Genomic DNA, 19,433 nt, shown 5'->3' on the forward strand with positions numbered 1-19,433 from the left:
GGATGTCAGCCACAGCACCGTGTCTTCCTTTGCAGATGACACCCGAATCTGCATGACAGTGTCTTCCATTGCAGACACTGCAAGGCTCCAGGCGGACATCAACCAAATCTTTCAGTGGGCTGCAGAAAACAATATGAAGTTCAACGATGAGAAATTTCAATTACTCAGATATGGTAAACATGAGGAAATTAAATCTTCATCAGAGTACAAAACAAATTCTGGCCACAAAATAGAGCGAAACACCAACGTCAAAGACCTGGGAGTGATTATGTCGGAGGATCTCACCTTCAAGGACCATAACATTGTATCAATCGCATCTGCTAGAAAAATGACAGGATGGATAATGAGAACCTTCAAAACTAGGGAGGCCAAGCCCATGATGACACTCTTCAGGTCACTTGTTCTATCTAGGCTGGAATATTGCTGCACTCTAACAGCACCTTTCAAGGCAGGTGAAATTGCCGACCTAGAAAATGTACAGAGAACTTTCACGGCGCGCATAACGGAGATAAAACACCTCAATTACTGGGAGCGCTTGAGGTTTCTAAACCTGTATTCCCTGGAATGCAGGAGGGAGAGATACATGATTATATACACCTGGAAAATCCTAGAGGGACTAGTACCGAACTTGCACACGAAAATCACTCACTACGAAAGCAAAAGACTTGGCAGACGATGCACCATCCCCCCAATGAAAAGCAGGGGTGTCACTAGCACGTTAAGAGACCATACAATAAGTGTCAGGGGCCCGAGACTGTTCAACTGCCTCCCAGCACACATAAGGGGGATTACCAACAGACCCCTGGCAGTCTTCAAGCTGGCACTGGACAAGCACCTAAAGTCAGTTCCTGATCAGCCGGGCTGTGGCTCGTACGTTGGTTTGCGTGCAGCCAGCAGCAACAGCCTGGTTGATCAGGCGCTGATCCACCAGGAGGCCTGGTCACAGACCGGGCCGCGGGGGCAGTTGACCCCCGAAACTCTCTCCAGGTAAACTCTTTTTAAACTGCAACATTAACACCCCTCCTTCAGAGTGCAGGCACTGTATTTCCCATCTCCAGGACTCAAGTCCGGCCTGCCGGTTTCCCTGAACCCCTTCATAAATGTTACTTTGCTCATACTCCAACAGCAAGTCAAGTATTAAAAACCATTTGTCTCCATTCACTCCTATCAAACATGCTCACGCATGCCTGCTGGAAGTCCAAGCCCCTCGCACACAAAACCTCCTTTACCCCCTCCCTCCAACCTTTCCTAGGCCGACCCCTACCCCGCCTTCCTTTTTAGTGAACTAATAATCAGTGAGCTCATTTGGTACAAGATAGAGGGATGTTGGGAAGTTTCCATTTAGGTAATCACTTGCTCGAGTATTGGTGCCTGGAATTTTACTGGCGAGACTTGCTCCTATAGTTGAAAAGTCATTTATCTTGTTAGCTGTATCAATAGGCTGGAGTTGCAGTTCATTTGGTTTAGTTAGGAAAATATTTCTGGCTTTGTTCAGCTTATGGTTGCCCAGGATCGAAGAGAATATCTCTTCTTGTTTCAGTGAATCTGTTAGAATAGTACAGTTGCTTGGACTTTTTAGTTTGGCAAGGCTGACATATAGCATTTAATAAATTCTTTAGTTATATTAAGTCCCATCTATATTGTTCTTCATATTGATGTTCCTTATTAATGGATCTTAGAATGCTGTTAAGCCATGGGCAACCTAATTGTTTATTAGTGATCTGAATTAAAAATATCTTCTTCATATATTTAGAATACAGGAGGGCCCTGTTTGTATGGCTCTCAGGTTCCCAACCCCATGTAATGGGGAGAAATCAGAGTGGGGAAGCGTCACGAGCGGTGTTCCACAGGGGTCAGTGTTGGGCCCCCTGCTGTTCACAATCTACATAAACGACATAGATGAGGGCATAAAGAGCGACATCGGCAAGTTTGCCGATGACACCAAAATAGGCCGTCGAATTTATTCTGACGAGGACATTCGAGCACTCCAGGAAGATTTGAATAGACTGATGCAGTGGTCGGAGAAGTGGCAGATGCAGTTTAATATAGACAAATGCAAAGTTCTAAATGTTGGACAGGACAATAACCATGCCACATATAAACTAAATAATGTAGATCTTAATATTACGGATTGCGAAGAAGATTTAGGAGTTCTGGTTAGCAGTAATCTGAAACCAAGACAACAGTGCATAAGTGTTCGCAATAAAGCTAATAGAATCCTTGGCTTCATATCAAGAAGCATAAATAATAGGAGTCCTCAGGTTGTTCTTCAACTCTATACATCCTTGGTTAGGCCTCATTTAGATTATGCTGCACAGTTTTGGTCACCGTATTACAGAATGGATATAAATTCTCTGGAAAATGTACAAAGGAGGATGACAAAGTTGATCCCATGTATCAGAAACCTTCCCTATGAGGATAGACTAAGGGCCCTGAATCTGCACTCTCTAGAAAGACGTAGAATTAGGGGGGATATGATTGAGGTGTATAAATGGAAGACAGGAATAAATAAAGGGGATGTAAATAGTGTGCTGAAAATATCTAGCCTAGACAGGACTCGCAGCAATGGTTTTAAGTTGGAAAAATTCAGATTCAGGAAGGATATAGGAAAGTACTGGTTTGGTAATAGAGTTGTGGATGAGTGGAACAAACTCCCAAGTACAGTTATTGAGGCCAGAACGTTGTGTAGCTTTAAAAATAGGTTGGATAAATACATGAGTAGATGTGGGTGGGTGTGAGTTAGACCTGATAGCTTGTGCTACCAGGTCGGTTGCCGTGTTCCTCCCTTAAGTCAATGTGACCTGACCTGACTAGGTTGGGTGCATTGGCTTAAGCCGGAAGGAGACTTGGACCTGCCTCGCATGGGCCAGTAGGCCTTCTGCAGTGTTCCTTCGTTCTTATGTGATAAACGAAAATCGCTGGTGGGTGGAAAATAGCATTTTTTTCATTAATGAATATATCTGAAATGCCCAATGACATATTTACAATATCATATATTAAATGCTCATTTCAGCTAGGCATGAAAAACAAATTAAAAAGCAGAGTAATCACACAGTACAGTGGAACCCTGAGTTTCGGCTGTAACCCGTTCCAGGAGCTAGGCCTAAAGTCGAAGCAATATTTCCCATAAGAAATAATGTAAATCCAATGAATCTGTTCCAGACCCACAAAAATATTCACAAAAAATACATTTTTTAAAGATAAATACATATAGTACTTAAATGAGTAATGAAATAAAAAACATTGAAACATTTAAAAATCACATTTATGTATCTTTATTGAAGACTTGTTGGCATCTGGAAGATAGGGAGGAGAGTTTATCTGGAGAGAGTTCCGGGGGTCAACGCCCCCGCGGCCCGGTCTGTGACCAGGCCTCCTTAGGTCAGTGTCCCAGGATGCGACCCACACCAGTCGACTAACACCCAGGTACCCATTTTACTGATGGGGAACATTGACAACAGGTGGAAAGAAACACGTCCAATGTTTCTACTCTGGCTGGGAATCGAACCCAGGCCCTCGCCGTGTGAAGCCAGAGCGTTAACCACCAGGCCACCAGAGCCTGGTGAGGAGGGAGCCTGAGAGGGAGGACTTATTATTGCCTTGTATTTTTGTACAATTTCTTTCTTCACTTCTAAGGTGTTTCTCACTTCTTTATCAAAGGGGTGCTACTAGGAAGTTTCTTTGGGCTCATGGTGACTTATTTCAGTCACAATCAATAAACAAGCATTAAACACAATGAATTTACTGTGAAATGTTTGGATGAGTATGCAGGGTAATGTTCACTCAAGGATAAACAAAGCTACACTGGCTCACAATGCCTGCACAGGCAGGCGGACAGGTCTGGTACAATGGCCGAAACACGGGGCACAGGGCAAAACTTGGGACAAAATTTAGCCGAAAAAAGTGGTCGAAACTTGAAATGGCCGAAACTCGGGGTTCTACTGTACATGTAATAGTTACTTTAAAATATGGTGCCGGTTGCCCTTCCCTTACTTAACCCTTTCAGGGTCCAAGGCCCAAATCTGGAGTCACGCACCAGTGTCCAAGAATTTTCAAAAAAAAAAATTTGTTATTTTTTCTTATGAAATCGTAGAGAATCTTTTTGTGAAGGTAATAAAACAAAAAGTACGAAATTTGGTGGAAAATTGACGAAATTATGCTCTCGCGAATTTTGATGTGTCAGCGATATTTACGAATCGGCGATTTTGCCGACTTTGACTCCCATTTTAGGCCAATTACATTATTCCAGTCAACCAAATTCTTAGCTATTTCACTAGTATTACTTCTATTCTATCGATTGAGCACAAGAAATCGCCAAGTCAACTGTTTCAACTACAAAATAAAGTGATCGGAAATTGGTAATTTGGCCAATTTAACACAAAGTTCAAAATATTCCAATTTCAAAATAGGGTCCAGAATAAACAATGTAGGCATTCCTGGCACTAAACTAACATTTCCTCTGTTCATTAGTTATGTTTTGAGGCTTTACAAATAAATTCCATTTTGATTTTTTATTCACATAATGAATTTTTATTCACACCAAAAAATAGAAGATTTACTGTTATGCAATACTGTAATAATTGTATAAATATCATCACCATATTTGTGAATGTATATTAGACCCACCAGCTGACGTGTATTAGACGTGTGAGGTCGTTTGTTTACTCTTGAATATCGGCAAAAATTTAACATTTCTGCTACTTTGAGCTCAGTTTCAAGCCATTTCCAGTGCTAAAACCAATCAAAATCATCTCTATTTCTGTAATATGTCTTCCATTCTATCAAATGAGACCAAGAAATCGCAAATACAACTATAAAAAACATACGAAAAAACACTGCAAAGTTGCTGTTTTAATTGAAAAATGTATTTCTCATTTTTTTTTCTCTCATTATACACAGTGTGCTGCAGGATCTGTTTTATGTGGTGCACACATACCACATAGATGTATTCTCTCATATCTAGGAAAAAAGTTCCTCTTCAAGGGGGGCTCCTTGGCGTGGTGAAGAGGCTCTTGGTCTGAGGAATTAGACCTATCGGTCTTCTTCCTCAGACCGAACCTAATTACCCCCCAATCTCCCCTCCCCTATCCCATCCTCCCCATCCTCCCCTTTTTCCTTTCCTCCTCCTCCTCCCCACTCCTCCCTTTTGCCCTTCCTCTTTTTGTCCTTTGGGATTTCTCCCACAGGCGCGCTAGTTCCTAGGTAGGGGAAAGGACACCGGGGTCCATCCCATTCCGTTGAGGTTTCTTGGCGGTGGCGTAGTTTGCCGTGGAATCTGGATTGCCTAGGGATGTCCCGATCCCTCTCCGGTATCCCGGAGTAGCTTTGGGTGTCTTTTGGGCGACGGGTGTATCTCTGGAAGCCACCTTTCGGATTCCGGGGGTGGTGGCTGAAGGAGGTATGCTTTGTGGCGGATATCCGGCCGCCCTCTCTTTTGTCCACCGAGGTAGCTCGGCAGATGTGAGGTTGCTATCCCAGATTGCTGGTTTACTGGCATGAAGGGTAGGGTATGGCACGGGTTCCATGCTGCATCTGCGCTACTAGCGGTGTCGAGTCCTCTTGGGCGCGGAGGGAGATTTCTGGCCCTTTCATTCCTCCTAGGAACTATCCCTCCCCGGTCCCCCCTTTTTTTTTTCTTTTTTTTATTTTTATTTTCTTTTCTTCTTTCTTTTTTTTTCTTAAAAACAAAAAGAAAGAAGTAACCTAACCATGGCAGCCCTAGTCCATGAACCTGGTACCCCCGGGCCCCTTCTTGATACCGCACCCCGTTCTGACCCCGCCTCGTCTTTGGACCACTCTTCAGACATTCCTCATGCCTCTGTACCTATTGCCGGTGCTGTTTCCTCACCCGCTTCAGGTACTGAGGCCTCGACTGACTCCTTCGATTTATCAGACCTTCGCTCTCCTCTGACTATGCTTCCGGCCTCTCCCTCTACGGTGCGGCAATTTTCAAATCGCCGACCCGTTCCACGTCGGACCAACTCTGGTCCCACGCCTAAACGTCAACGACAATTACCTGCTGATGATACTTCTCCACCTTCACCTTCTCGTTCTTCTCAGAAACGATCGACACGTCCTTCACTACCTTTCCACGCTCAGTTTCAGACTGAACAGTGGACTAAATTCTTCACTTTACGACCAACTTCCTCTACTGCCTATCTTTCTGACCATAGTATTGGCAAGGCACTCCTACGCCATGTTGGTAAAGATATTTCTTTTCATGCTCTTAAGAGCGGTACGCGCATCATTACCGTACAGAATGCTACCCAGGCTCGTGAGCTCTCTCGTCTTTCCCATATAGATACTGTTCCTGTCACCCTTGAAAAACATCATTCCCTCAATTCTTGTAGTGGTACCGTTATTCTGCCCCATACCATAGTTCAACAAAATTTCCAGACATGTGGCACCGACATTCTAGAACAGCTGGAACTCCAAGATCTCCCAATCCTCAAGGTAGACACTTACGTTCTTCCTGCCCGTGGGCGGAGACGATACCCTAGCAATGTGGCTCGTTTAACTTTTGACAGCCGAGAACTCCCATCCTCAGTTTATATAGCAGGACATCGGTTACAAGTTCGAAAGGTGATCCCTACACCACAACAGTGTAGAAATTGCTGGCGATTTGGCCATCCAGCGAAATATTGCAGATCTATCGCCGAATGCCCAGTCTGTGGTGCCGATGACCATTCTAATACGTCTTGCAATCGATCTCCCTCTTGCCTTAACTGTCATGAGGCTCACCCTTCGTACTCTCGCCGTTGTCAGGTCTATTTAAACGAGCGGGAAATCCGTTACCTCAAAGAGACAGAAGGTCTCCCTTATGCCATGGCAGTTTCTCATCTCCGCCTCCAAGGGAGACTCCCACGTGTTTCTTATTCCCGTGTTTCAAAACGTCCCCCCACTTCTGGTATCCCATCTTCTACACCCACCTCTGTGGTTACCTCTCCCATAATCACTCCTGTATCTAATCCTTTTGCTGTCCTCGGCTCAGACGTCCCTACTTCAACGCCTCAGTCTAATCTCGCTTCTTCGAGTTCTCTCTTACAAGCCTCAGTATCGACGAGACCTCGTACGACACCTCTTCCCAATCGTCCCTCTACTTCTCAAAAGTCAAAAAAAGGTCCGGTAACACCTCCTACCCATCTTCCACCTCCTCATTTTACCCTCCCTGTCTCTGTCCCTAGTTCTTCCCCTCTCACTGGCTCAGTTACAAGTGCAGAGGTTCACCCTCCTCCTCGTAATGTACCTTCCTCCCCTGTTCCCTCCCAAGTTTCTTCCTCTTCTGCCACCTCCCAGGTTCCTGTCTCTTCTGTCCCCTGCCACGCTTCTCCAGTTCCCTCCACCCTTTCGCCCCCCCCTACCTTGGTACAGTCCAATACAGTTCCAATCTTTACTCATCCTCCCCCTACCATTCCCAATATTGTCTCCCATACGACATCTCTGAATTCCGAAACACTTGAAGCAATCTCTGAATATATTGCAGAGACCAAACCATCAATGGACACTGATCCACCTTCCGCTCTTTCTCTCTCCTCTGCTCCATCTGCGCAACTCCTTTCTTCACAGCGCACCGTTCCTTCGCTGCTTGAACATTTTCCACTGCCTCCGCATGTGGACTTTTCTAACCCTTCTAGTCCGTAGGAACCCTTACCTGCGGATTTCAAGTATCTTTATCATTGCCAATCATGGCCTTTTTACAGTGGAATATACGCGGCCTCAGGGGTAATCGGGGTGAGCTTCAGATGTTACTCTCCCAGTTTGCCCCTGTTGGTGTTTGCTTACAGGAACCAAAATTACACTCTGCTGTTATTTCTCACATCTCAGGCTATAATTTATTGTATTCTTCAGATCCTTTTCCTGATGGGACCTTTAATGAAAGTGCCCTTCTTCTCCGCACTGATATTCCGTACCATCAGCTATTTGTTCATACTTCGCTGCATTACACAGCAGCCCGTATCCACTTACATAGGTGGTATACGCTCTGTTCTTTATATCTCTCTCCTTCTCGGGCATTATCTATTCCGGATTTTGCCTTCCTTGTTTCGTCATTACCGCCACCGATTCTGTTACTTGGTGATTTTAATGCCCACCATTTCCTCTGGGGAGGGTCTCACTGTGATTCCCGTGGAATTCAGTTAGAGGCTTTTCTTGCCACCCACCCCCTCCATGTTTTAAATACAGGTACTCACACCCATTTTGATCCTCGGACTCATACTCTCTCTTGCATCGATCTCTCAGTTTGCTCTTCCTCCGCCGCATTAGACTTTACTTGGTCTGTTCTCCCGGACTTACATGACAGTGATCATTTCCCAATCATTCTTACTTCCCCTTCATATTCGCCACCTCTTCGCACCCCACGCTGGCAATTTAATCGGGCAAATTGGAACCTTTACTCACACCTGACTGTTTTTAAAGAGGTTCCTTCTTCGTCCTCCATCGATGAGCTTTTACACCTCTTCTCGTCCTCCGTTTTCACCGCAGCTTCTCATTCTATACCCCAAACTTCGGGCAGGCATTCTCAGAAATGCGTGCCTTGGTGGTCTCCTGCTTGTGCTCGTGCAGTACGTTTGAAACGCGCTGCATGGGGCAGGTACCGGTACAATAGAACCACAGAGCGACTCCTTGATTTTAAACAGAAGCGTGCGATCGCTCGCCGTGTCATCCGTGACGCTAAACGCACTTGCTGGCGAGATTATGTCTCCACCATCACCTCTGCTTCCTCTATGAGTGCAGTCTGGAAAAAAGTACGAAAACTGAGTGGTAAATATTCTCCTGACCCGGCTCCTGTTCTGCGGGTTGCCGGTGTTGATATAGCAAACCCACTAGATGTTGCCAATGAAATTGGCAATCATCTGGTCCGTATTTCTCAGGGACTCCATCTATGCCCCTCATTTCTTTCCTCAAAGTCTGCCAGAGAGTTAGCACCCTTGGACTTTTCTTCTCTCAGAGAAGAACAGTATAATGTGCCTTTTACACTTCAAGAACTGGAGGCAACACTCTCAGCTTGTCGATCATCGGCAGCTGGGCCCGACGACATTCATATTCGTATGCTACAACATTTACATCAGTCAGCCCTTGCAGTCCTATTACGCCTTTACAATCTTATTTGGTCACAAGGAGTTCTTCCACAGCTGTGGAAATCCGCCATTGTTCTCCCTTTCCGCAAACCAGGCACTACGGGACATGAAACCTCCCACTATCGTCCCATTGCTCTTACCAGTGCAGTTTGCAAAGTAATGGAACGTCTAGTAAATAGACGTTTAGTGTGGTATTTAGAGACACACAACAGTCTCTCCACTCGTCAATATGGCTTTCGTAAGGGACGTTCTACCATAGACCCCTTACTGCGCTTGGATACGTATGTTCGTAATGCCTTTGCGAATAACCACTCAGTTATTGCCATATTTTTTGACCTTGAGAAGGCATATGACACAACTTGGAGGTATAATATTTTAGCCCAAGCCCACTCCTTAGGCCTTCGAGGCAATCTACCATCCTTCCTTAAGAACTTTTTAACTGACAGGCATTTCCGTGTTCGGGTTAATAATGTGCTCTCCCCGGACTTTATCCAAGCTGAAGGTGTCCCCCAGGGATGTGTTCTGAGCACAACACTTTTTCTCCTTGCTATTAATGATTTGGCCTCTAGTCTTCCATCAAATATTTGGTCATCACTCTATGTTGATGACTTCGCTATTGCCTGTGCAGGCGCTGACTGTCACCTCCTTACAGTTTCTCTCCAGCATGCAGTCGACCGTGTTTCCAATTGGGCCACCACACATGGGTTTAAATTTTCCAGCACTAAAACCCACCAAATCACTTTCACTAGACGCTCTGTCATCTCCGATCATCCTTTGTACCTCTATGGCTCACGTATCCCTGAACGTGATACAGTCAAGTTTCTGGGCCTCCTCTTTGATCGTAGGTTATCCTGGAAACCTCACATTACCTCTCTGAAGGCAACTTGTCACAGCCGGCTGAACCTTCTTAAAACCCTTGCTCATCTTTCGTGGGGAGCTGATCGTCGAACCCTCCTTCACCTACATTCCACCCTTATTTTATCGAAACTTGATTATGGTGACCAGATCTATTCAGCGGCATCTCCTGCTACTCTCTCTAGCCTTAACCCCATTCATCACCAAGGATTACGTTTATGCCTTGGTGCTTTTCGCTCTTCCCCTGTCGAAAGCCTCTATGCAGAAGCGAACGTTCCATCCTTATCCGATCGCCGTGATGCCCATTGCCTGCGCTACTATGTACGCTCTCATGATCTCCGCAATCCTTCCATTTATAGAATGGTCACTGATATTAGTAGACATTCTTTATTTGTTCGCCGCCCCTGCTTACTCCGTCCCTTCTCTCTTCGCCTTCATTCGCTCTTGTCTTCTCTTCAACTACCACCTTTCTATGTACATGTAGCATCTCACTTTTCCCTACCCCCCTGGGAAGTTCCAGCTGTTCGAGTCTGTTCTTTCTCCCTCCCTTGCTCGAAAGCCCAACTGTCTACGGTCGCTTCCCGCTCTCTTTTTCTTGACCACTTTCACTCTCATTCTCATGCCATTGCTGTGTACACAGATGGCTCTAAGTCTTCTGACGGCGTAGGATTCGCAGCAGTGTTTCCGGACAGCGTCGTACAAGGGCATTTACTATCTTCAGCTAGTATTTTTACTGCTGAATTATATGCCATCCTTACAGCACTTATCCGTATTGCATCTATGCCTGTGTCATCATTTGTGGTTGTCTCAGACTCCCTTAGTGCTTTACAGGCTATACAAAAATTTGATACACCTCACCCCTTAGTCCTCCGTATCCAACTTTGGCTACGCCGCATCTTTACTAAGCATAAAGATATTGTTTTTTGTTGGGTCCCTGGTCATGTTGACGTACAGGGCAATGAACAGGCAGACACTGCTGCGCGGTCAGCAGTACATGACCTACCAGTTTCTTATAGAGGTATTCCATGTACGGACTATTTTGCTGTAATATCTTCCCACCTTCACACCCGTTGGCAACAACGTTGGTCTACTATGCTCGGCAACAAACTTCAGTCTATTAAACCGAGTATAGGTTACTGGCCGTCTTCTTATCACCAGTGTCGAGGTTGGGAGACTACTCTCTCCCGTCTTCGCATTGGCCATACTCGTCTTACTCATGGATATCTCATGGAGAGGCGTCTTGCTCCTCTCTGTGAGAATTGCCAAGCTCCATTATCAGTCAGCCACATTCTGTTGGACTGCCCACTTTATCAACGAGCACGCAGAATTTACCTCTGTCGTCGTCTTCGCCCCGCTGCTCTCTCTTTACCTTCCCTTCTCGCTGATGGACCCACCTTTCATCCGGACTCTCTCATTGACTTTTTGACAACGACTGACTTACTTCACAAATTCTGATACTTTCAGCCCTTTCTACTTGAATCTCTTGCTACCCTCTACCCCCGTACTATCCCCTGCCCCGCTGTTTTCTGTAACCTGCTGATCATCCCCCCTCCCTTCTGCCATCCAATTCCCTTGCTTCCTTCCCTACCCTGCAGCGCTGTATAGCCCTTGTGGCTTAGCAATTATTTGGATTGACTAACCCATGGCCAACTATTCTTGGTTATATTTTATTAGCTAAAAAATAGAGTAAAATGTTTTTTAGTGGCTAGAATACTTACTGTGTTCATTAAGGAATCTGTGTATAAATTTAAAATTAATAAGTTTTCCATCAGTTTTGCATTTTTTGGGGTCATTATCTTCAGAAAAGGATTCTCTACCATTTCAGAAGATAAAAGTAGTATTTTTGTTAAAATTGCATCATTTTCAGTGCTTTTAAATTTAGGGGTCATGACAGTGAAGTATAATTATCCCATACCTAATACTATTCCATATTTTGGACTGTTTTTACCTCCTCAGTCTTATGTACAGTAGACCATTGATTAACACAAAATAGTAATGTTTCTAAAAATGTTGTTCAACACAAAATTGTGTAAGAGAAACTGAAGAACTTGGGGAAAAATAGGGTTATGTTGTTTGGAACCCCTAAATTGTAAACAAATAAAAGTGATAATGTAATTGTACTAGGTAGTAGGTTGGTAGACAGCAACCGCCCAGGGAGGTACTACCGTCCTGCTAAGTGAGTGTAAAACAAAAACCTGTAATTGTTTTACATGATGGTAGGATTGCTGGTGTCCATTTTTCTGTCTCATGAACATGCAAGGTTTCAGGTACGTCTTGCTACTTCTACTTACACTTAGGTCACACTACACATACATGTACAAGCATATATATACACACCCCTCTGGGTTTTCTTCTATTTTCTTTCTAGTTCTTGTTCATTTCCTCTTACCTCCATGGGGAAGTGGAACAGAATTCTTCCTCCGTAAGCCATGCGTGTTGTAAGAGGCAACTAAAATGCCGGGAGCAAGGGGCTAGTAACCCCTTCTCCTGTATGTATTACTAAATGTAAAAGGCAAAACTTTCGTTATTCCTTTTGGGCCACCCCGCCTCGGTGGGATACGGTCGGTGTGTTGAAAGAAAGAAAGAATGTAATTGTAGTTGGCTGTCAAGATGTATTATGTTTAATGCATTAGTTTAAGCTTTAAATGTTACAGAAATAATATTTTGTACTTTAAATTGTGGTTGCCAGTTTATGTAAATGATATTCAGCAGGGTGGAGAGGATGCCATGGCCCTATTGGGCTGAGGAGGATGGTGAATGGTTGAAGCTTTGGCAACAAAGTTGATGGTTGTACCAAAGAAGTGAGAAATTTTGCATCTTACATTTGTCCACCAAAAGCATATTGGTAGTGTAATCCATGACAGAAGTTGGTATCAGAATGGGTTCATTGGTCTCTCTCTTTACCCTTCCTGTTTTTGTCATTTCGTGGTGGTGAATCCATGTCAACAGTGTCACATCACATTTGTGTTGCCACCAAAATGCCATGATGTCTTATTGCATGAAACAACTGCACCTCACCAGTTCCACTGCCTGTTTTGAGCCTGGGCATATGTTTAAGTGTTCCATGCACTGTACCATACACATATGTCTTGCTCACATGCAGGATGTCACTAAGTAAGAGATTTGTGTACCAGTTATCCATGTACAACCAAGATATGGTTCCATCATTGTTCTCACAAGATCACCTGAGAGAACCAATAACTTCCTGGTATCTTTCAATGTTTTGCTTACTGTGTACTCAATCACATCCAATACTAGACCAGTTTCACAATCACACATAAACAGCTTGACACTAAAGCACTCCCTTTTGCTAGGTATATACTGCTTCAGTGACAATTTACCTTTGAGCAGGATCAAAGATTTGTCGATGACAAGGTACTTGAAGGGACTCAACTTCTGTTTTAAAATACACTCTGTAACTGAAGAAGCCTACTGTTTTAGATTGCAATTACCTAACAAAATACCCATTCCTGATCCTGTATAACATGTCGTTCCTGTAGGGCAGGATAAATCTGTTGATGGAGATGACATCACTGAAGTTCAGGGTACAAATTAGGCAATCAACCAGTATGATTGGATATTGTACTTATACACATGTGGCATAAGCATAATTGTGGCAAAAATAGAGATACATCTCAGCCATGGTTGTGTCCTTTCACTGGTGTAGCCATGATTGTTTGCCATTGTATACTGGAAATATCTGTGGATTACCCTCGCTATAATTTGCATCAGTGGCTCATCAAAATACAGTTTAAAGAGTTCAAGTTCACTGGCATCATTCTCCAGGGTACAGTCAGGCTGGACTCCACTCTGTCATCAAATTGATTGGGACTGAGCACAAAATTTACAACTTCCTGCCAATCCCACATGCAGTCTGGTGGTGGTTACTGAATATTTGCAGCTGGTTGTGGTTTTGTGTGGGTGGTGGAGACAACCATGGGTCATAGCAGCATTGGGTGTGGGCTATGTCTCCCAGCATGGGTTAGTGCTGGTGCTGCATGCAGCACTGGCATTTCCTAAGGCCTATTACTCATCCTAATCAGTGAACTATCCTCATTATCATTATCTGTCACTGGCATTGGACCCCAGGATGTACTCCATCTCCTGGGGATAGTAATTAGCACACTACCAGACTGTGTGGGGTGTTGCCTAAAAGGACGCTTCACAGGTAAATAATAATCATCACTATCACTAATAGACCGATCATCAATTGCTGGGAAATCAGTCCACTTCACTAGCATCACTATTCACATCTGAGCCCAGGAAATTGGAGAAAATGAGATTTTGCTTATAGTCTGGCAGATGTGTTACAGACGAACCAGTCAAGGTTTTCAGTGATATTTCCGGCATCCTGAGCATCACTTTCTTTATACATTCAAAACCAAAGAACTTGTCATTTCCACAATCCTTGTTGCTGCTGTCTCTGAAAAATAAAACTTATTCAGTTCTCCTGGTAATGAGTCCTTTGCGTCCATGCAACATGGAAAACAAAGTGTACCGAATATGCCGTTCTGACCATACATTGCAGTAACCCTGATTTTTGCATATACTGTGCACACTGTGCAGACCTGTTCTCTCATATGTAGGCCTACCAAGCCTTTCATGCCAAATTTGAAGCCACTAGAATTTACGCATAAAACTGCATAAGTGACCCTAGCATCAATAACATAGCTCTACATATAGGACAGTGAAAGGGTTAAATAAGTTTATTGATTAAGATTTTTATTTGGGTTTTGGGTGTATATACAACAGTTTTCTACAATGGTCTTGATGACACACACATGATACAGGCACATAAAATGTACATAATGCATATTATAACCTTGAATAGCTTATTAAAGTCAAACATTGTATACATGTTTTGAGGGTCTGAACTTCACAACATCTAAATAGGCCTAGTAGGTCAACATGAACTGTCTCTACACATTCCTAGGCTAACAAGAAAAATTTACAATGTAAATTATTGAAAATTTATTAATATTGCCAATTCAAAAATTGAAAAAAAAAAAAAAAACTTGTATGACTTTTTTGAGGTGTTATGGCATATGACCAAATTTTTCCCATAAGTTGTTCACTCCACCTATTCTGGAACAATGATATGAAATAAAGAATTTGAATTTACCTTCATGAATGTCTTAATTTTTTTTTTTTTCAACAAGTCGGCCGTCTCCCACCGAGGCAGGGTGACCCAAAAAAGAAAGAAAATCCCCAAAAAGAAAATACTTTCATCATCATTCAACACTTTCACCACACTCACACATTATCACTGTTTTTGCAGAGGTGCTCAGAATACAACAGTTTAGAAGCATACACATATAAAGATACACAACATATCCCTCCAAACTGCCAATATCCCAAACCCCTCCTTTAAAGTGCAGGCATTGTACTTCCCATTTCCAGGACTCAAGTCCGACTATATGAAAATAAACGGTTTCCCTGAATCCCTTCACTAAATATTACCCTGCTCACACTCCAACAGATCGTCAGGTCCCAAGTACCATTCGTCTCCATTCACTCCTATCTAACACGCTCACGCACGCTTGCTGGAAGTCCAAGCCCCTTGCCCACAAAACCTCCTTTACCCCCTCTCTCCAACCCTTTCGAGGATGACCCCTACCCCGCCTTCCTTCCCCTATAGATTTATATGCTTTCCATGTCATTCTACTTTGATCCATTCTCTCTAAATGACCAAACCACCTCAACAACCCCTCTTCTGCCCTCTGACTAATACTTTTATTAACTCCACACCTTTTCCTAATTTCCACACTCCGAATTTTCTGCATAATATTTACACCACACATTGCCCTTAACCCTTTCAGGGTCCGTCCCGTAGATCTACGGCTTTACGTTCAGGGTCCAAACCGTAGATCTACGTCATGAGCTCAGCTCACTCTGATAAACTGTGAGTGGTAAATTTGGGCCTAGATATGAGAGAATACATCTATGTGGTATGTGTGCACCACATAAAACAAATCCTGCAGCACACTGTGTATAATGAGAGAAAAAAAACTGAGACCATGATTTTCGATTAAAACAGCGACTTTGCAGTGTTTTTTCGTATGTTTTTTATAGTTGTATTTGTGATTTCTTGGTCTCATTTGATAGAATGGAAGACATATTACAGAAATAGAGATAATTTTGATTGGTGTTTGCACTGGAAATGGCTTGAAATTGAGCTCAAAGTGGCAGAAATGTTAAATTTTTGCTGATGTTCAAGAGTAAACAAACGACCTCACACGTCTAATACACGCCAGCTGGTGGGTCTAATATACATTCACAAATGTGGTGATGATATTTATACAATTATTACAATATTGCATAACAGTAAATCTTCTATTTTTTGGTGTGAATAAAAATTCATTGTGAATAAAAAATCAAAATGGAATTTATTTGTAAAGCCTCAAAACATAACTAATGAACAGAGGAAATGTTAGTTTAGTGCCAGGAATACCTACATTGTTTATTCTGGACCCTATTTTGAAATTGGAATATTTTGAACTTTGTGTTAAATTGGCCAAATTACCAATTTCCGGTCACTTTATTTTGTAGTTGAAACAGTTGACTTGGCGATTTCTTGTGCTCAATCGATAGAATAGAAGTAATACTAGTGAAATAGCTGAGAATTTGGTCGACTGGAATAATGTAATTGGCCTAAAATGGGAGTCAAAGTCGGCAAAATCGCCGATTCGTAAATATCGCTGACACATCAAAATTCACGAGAGCATAATTTCGTCAATTTTCCATCAAATTTCGTACTTTTTGTTTTATTACATTCACAAAAAGATTCTCTACCATTTCATAAGAAAAAATAACAATTTTTTTTTTTTTTTTAAATTCTTGGACACTGGGGCACCACTTCAGATTTTGGCCTTGGACCCTGAAAGGGTTAAACAGGACATCTCCACTGTCTTAATTTTTTTTTTTTTTCAACAAGTCGGTCGTCTCCCACCGAGGCAGGGTGACCCAAAAAAAAAAGAAAGAAAATCCCCAAAAAGAAAATACTTTCATCATCATTCAACACTTTCACCACACTCACACATTATCACTGCTTTTGCAGAGGTGCTCAGAATACAACAGTTTAGAAGCATATACGTATAGAGATACACAACATATCCCTCCAAACTGCCAATATCCCAAACCCCTCCTTTAAAGTGCAGGCATCGTACTTCCCATTTCCAGGACTCAAGTCCGACTATATGAAAATAACCGGTTTCCCTGAATCCCTTCACTAAATATTACCCTGCTCACACTCCAACAGATCGTCAGGTCCCAAGTATCATTCGTCTCCATTCACTCCTATCTAACACGCTCATGCACACTTGCTGGAAGTCCAAGCCCCTCACCCACAAAACCTCCTTTACCCCCTCTTTCCAACCCTTTCGAGGACGACCCCTACCCCTCTTTCCTTCCCCTATAGATTTATATGCTTTCCATGTCATTCTACTTTGATCCATTCTCTCTAAATGACCAAACCACCTCAACAACCCCTCTTCTGCCCTCTGACTAATGCTTTTATTAACTCCACACCTTCTCCTAATTTCCACACTCCGAATTTTCTGCATAATATTTACACCACACATTGCCCTTAGACAGGACATCTCCACTGCCTCCAACCGTCTCCTCGCTGCTGCATTTACCACCCAAGCTTCACATCCATATAAGAGTGTTGGTACTACTATACTTTCATACATTCCCTTCTTTGCCTCCATAGATAAAGTTTTTTGACTCCACATATACCTCAACGCACCACTCACCTTTTTTCCCTCATCAATTCTATGATTAACCTCATCCTTCATAAATCCATCCGCCGACACGTCAACTCCCAAGTATCTGAAAACATTCACTTCTTCCATACTCCTCCTCCCCAATTTGATATCCAATTTTTCTTTATCTAAATCATTTGATACCCTCATCACTTTACTCTTTTCTATGTTCACTTTCAACTTTCTACCTTTACACACATTCTCAAACTCATCCACTAACCTTTGCAATTTTTCTTTAGAATCTCCCATAAGCACAGTATCATCAGCAAAAAGTAACTGTGTCAATTCCCATTTTGAATTTGATTCCCCATAATTTAATCCCACCCACTGTCTTAATATTTTTTTTAAATTATAGTTTATCAGTTTTCTGAAGTTTGAAGTGTTAAATATACCTATCTGTGTTAAGAAATTTTCTTAGATATTATATTAAACTAATTGACTTTCTTCTGCCTGCACCTGCATACTTGTTCATTATACATATTGCAGATGTATAGTGTGCTAACAATTGTCAGTATCCCTGTAGGATACCTTGAACAAATTTTTTTTAACTCAAGCCATGTTAACTTCAAATCCTTTTCTTTTACAGCTTGTCTGCTCACCATAACTGATGCCCTCCGCTATTACCGCTACAATAAAACTCATGCGAGTGACAGAAGAACTACATGTGTGTATTGTCAGCATTGTCCCAAAACTTGCCTGAACATCGCAGCTGCTACATGCACTCTCTTGAAGGCCTCTTTGAAAGCAGTTTACTTGACTAATTAAAATTTTGATGTGGAACATTATTAACTGTTGCAGTGAATGCTTATCAGAAGCACTATACTGCAGATACAGTGATATTTAGTAAAGTGATGTTCACCTTGTCAAAAGAAATATACACCTAAAGTTATGTTAAATACTGTTCTAGCATTGCTGTTTATAAGTACTGTGAGTTAAATGTTTAACTCAATATTGAATGTTTTTTGTATCATGAACTTATTGTCTTAAAATATGCAGCATTATAAGAGATCCTTTTTTACTGATTGATTTAGTTAATTAGTTTTCATTGTATTATTTCCTGCATCAAAAAATATTTTCTTCACATTGTTTATTTCTTGTATCATCATCTTACTGCAGTCTGATAAATTGCTTATCATTCATCATATAGCTAGTGTCTGTAAATTATTGCTGCATTTTTACTATCAATATCCTGCATTGGTGCGGCAGCCACTTATTACTCTAGTTTTGAACGAGTTTTAAAGTTCACATAATCATAAAACGATATACATGTTTGAGCGCAAAACATTGCTCTAGAGGAGAAGAGCGACATAAGTGTTCAGCAGTATAAAAGACTTTACCAAAAAAAGGGACCTTTGTAGGTTTAGTGCTTCTTTTTTATTATAATAATACTAAAAAGGACTGTTTTAATGCATATAAGAGTTATTGCTGGAAAGAAATCATTCCAGTGTTAAGAGCATATATAAGACTTCCTGATAAAACATTCAATCAGACTTTTTTGGAGTTAGTGCAGAAAAAGAATTTAAGATATGAGAGCCCGTAAAAAAGAAAGAGCCTTTCACTGTTCAGTATGTCTGAAAGACTTCTCTCAAAAATCTCATTTAGAAAAACATTCAAGAGTTCATACAGGAGAGAAACCATATCGTTGTCCAGTGTGTTTAAAAGATTTTTCTCAGAAATCTTACTTAGTTAAACATTCAAGAGTTCATACGGGAGAGAAACCATATCGTTGTCCAGAGTG

At 42.2% G+C, this 19,433-nt stretch overlaps 1 non-coding gene across 1 annotated transcript in view; it reads left to right on the plus strand.

Moving 5' to 3' along the window:
* The window catches only part of LOC128703671 (uncharacterized), a 36,990-nt gene extending 17,563 nt beyond the window's left edge, over positions 1–19,427 (plus strand). Inside the window, exon 3 of the transcript XR_011394153.1 lies at positions 18,282–19,427. This is a non-coding gene — a transcript (uncharacterized protein). The remainder of the gene's footprint in view (positions 1–18,281) is intronic.
* Positions 19,428–19,433: the final 6 nt, after the last annotated feature.

This window comes from Cherax quadricarinatus, chromosome 76 (assembly GCF_038502225.1).
Source record: "Cherax quadricarinatus isolate ZL_2023a chromosome 76, ASM3850222v1, whole genome shotgun sequence".
Taxonomy (NCBI): domain Eukaryota; kingdom Metazoa; phylum Arthropoda; class Malacostraca; order Decapoda; family Parastacidae; genus Cherax; species Cherax quadricarinatus.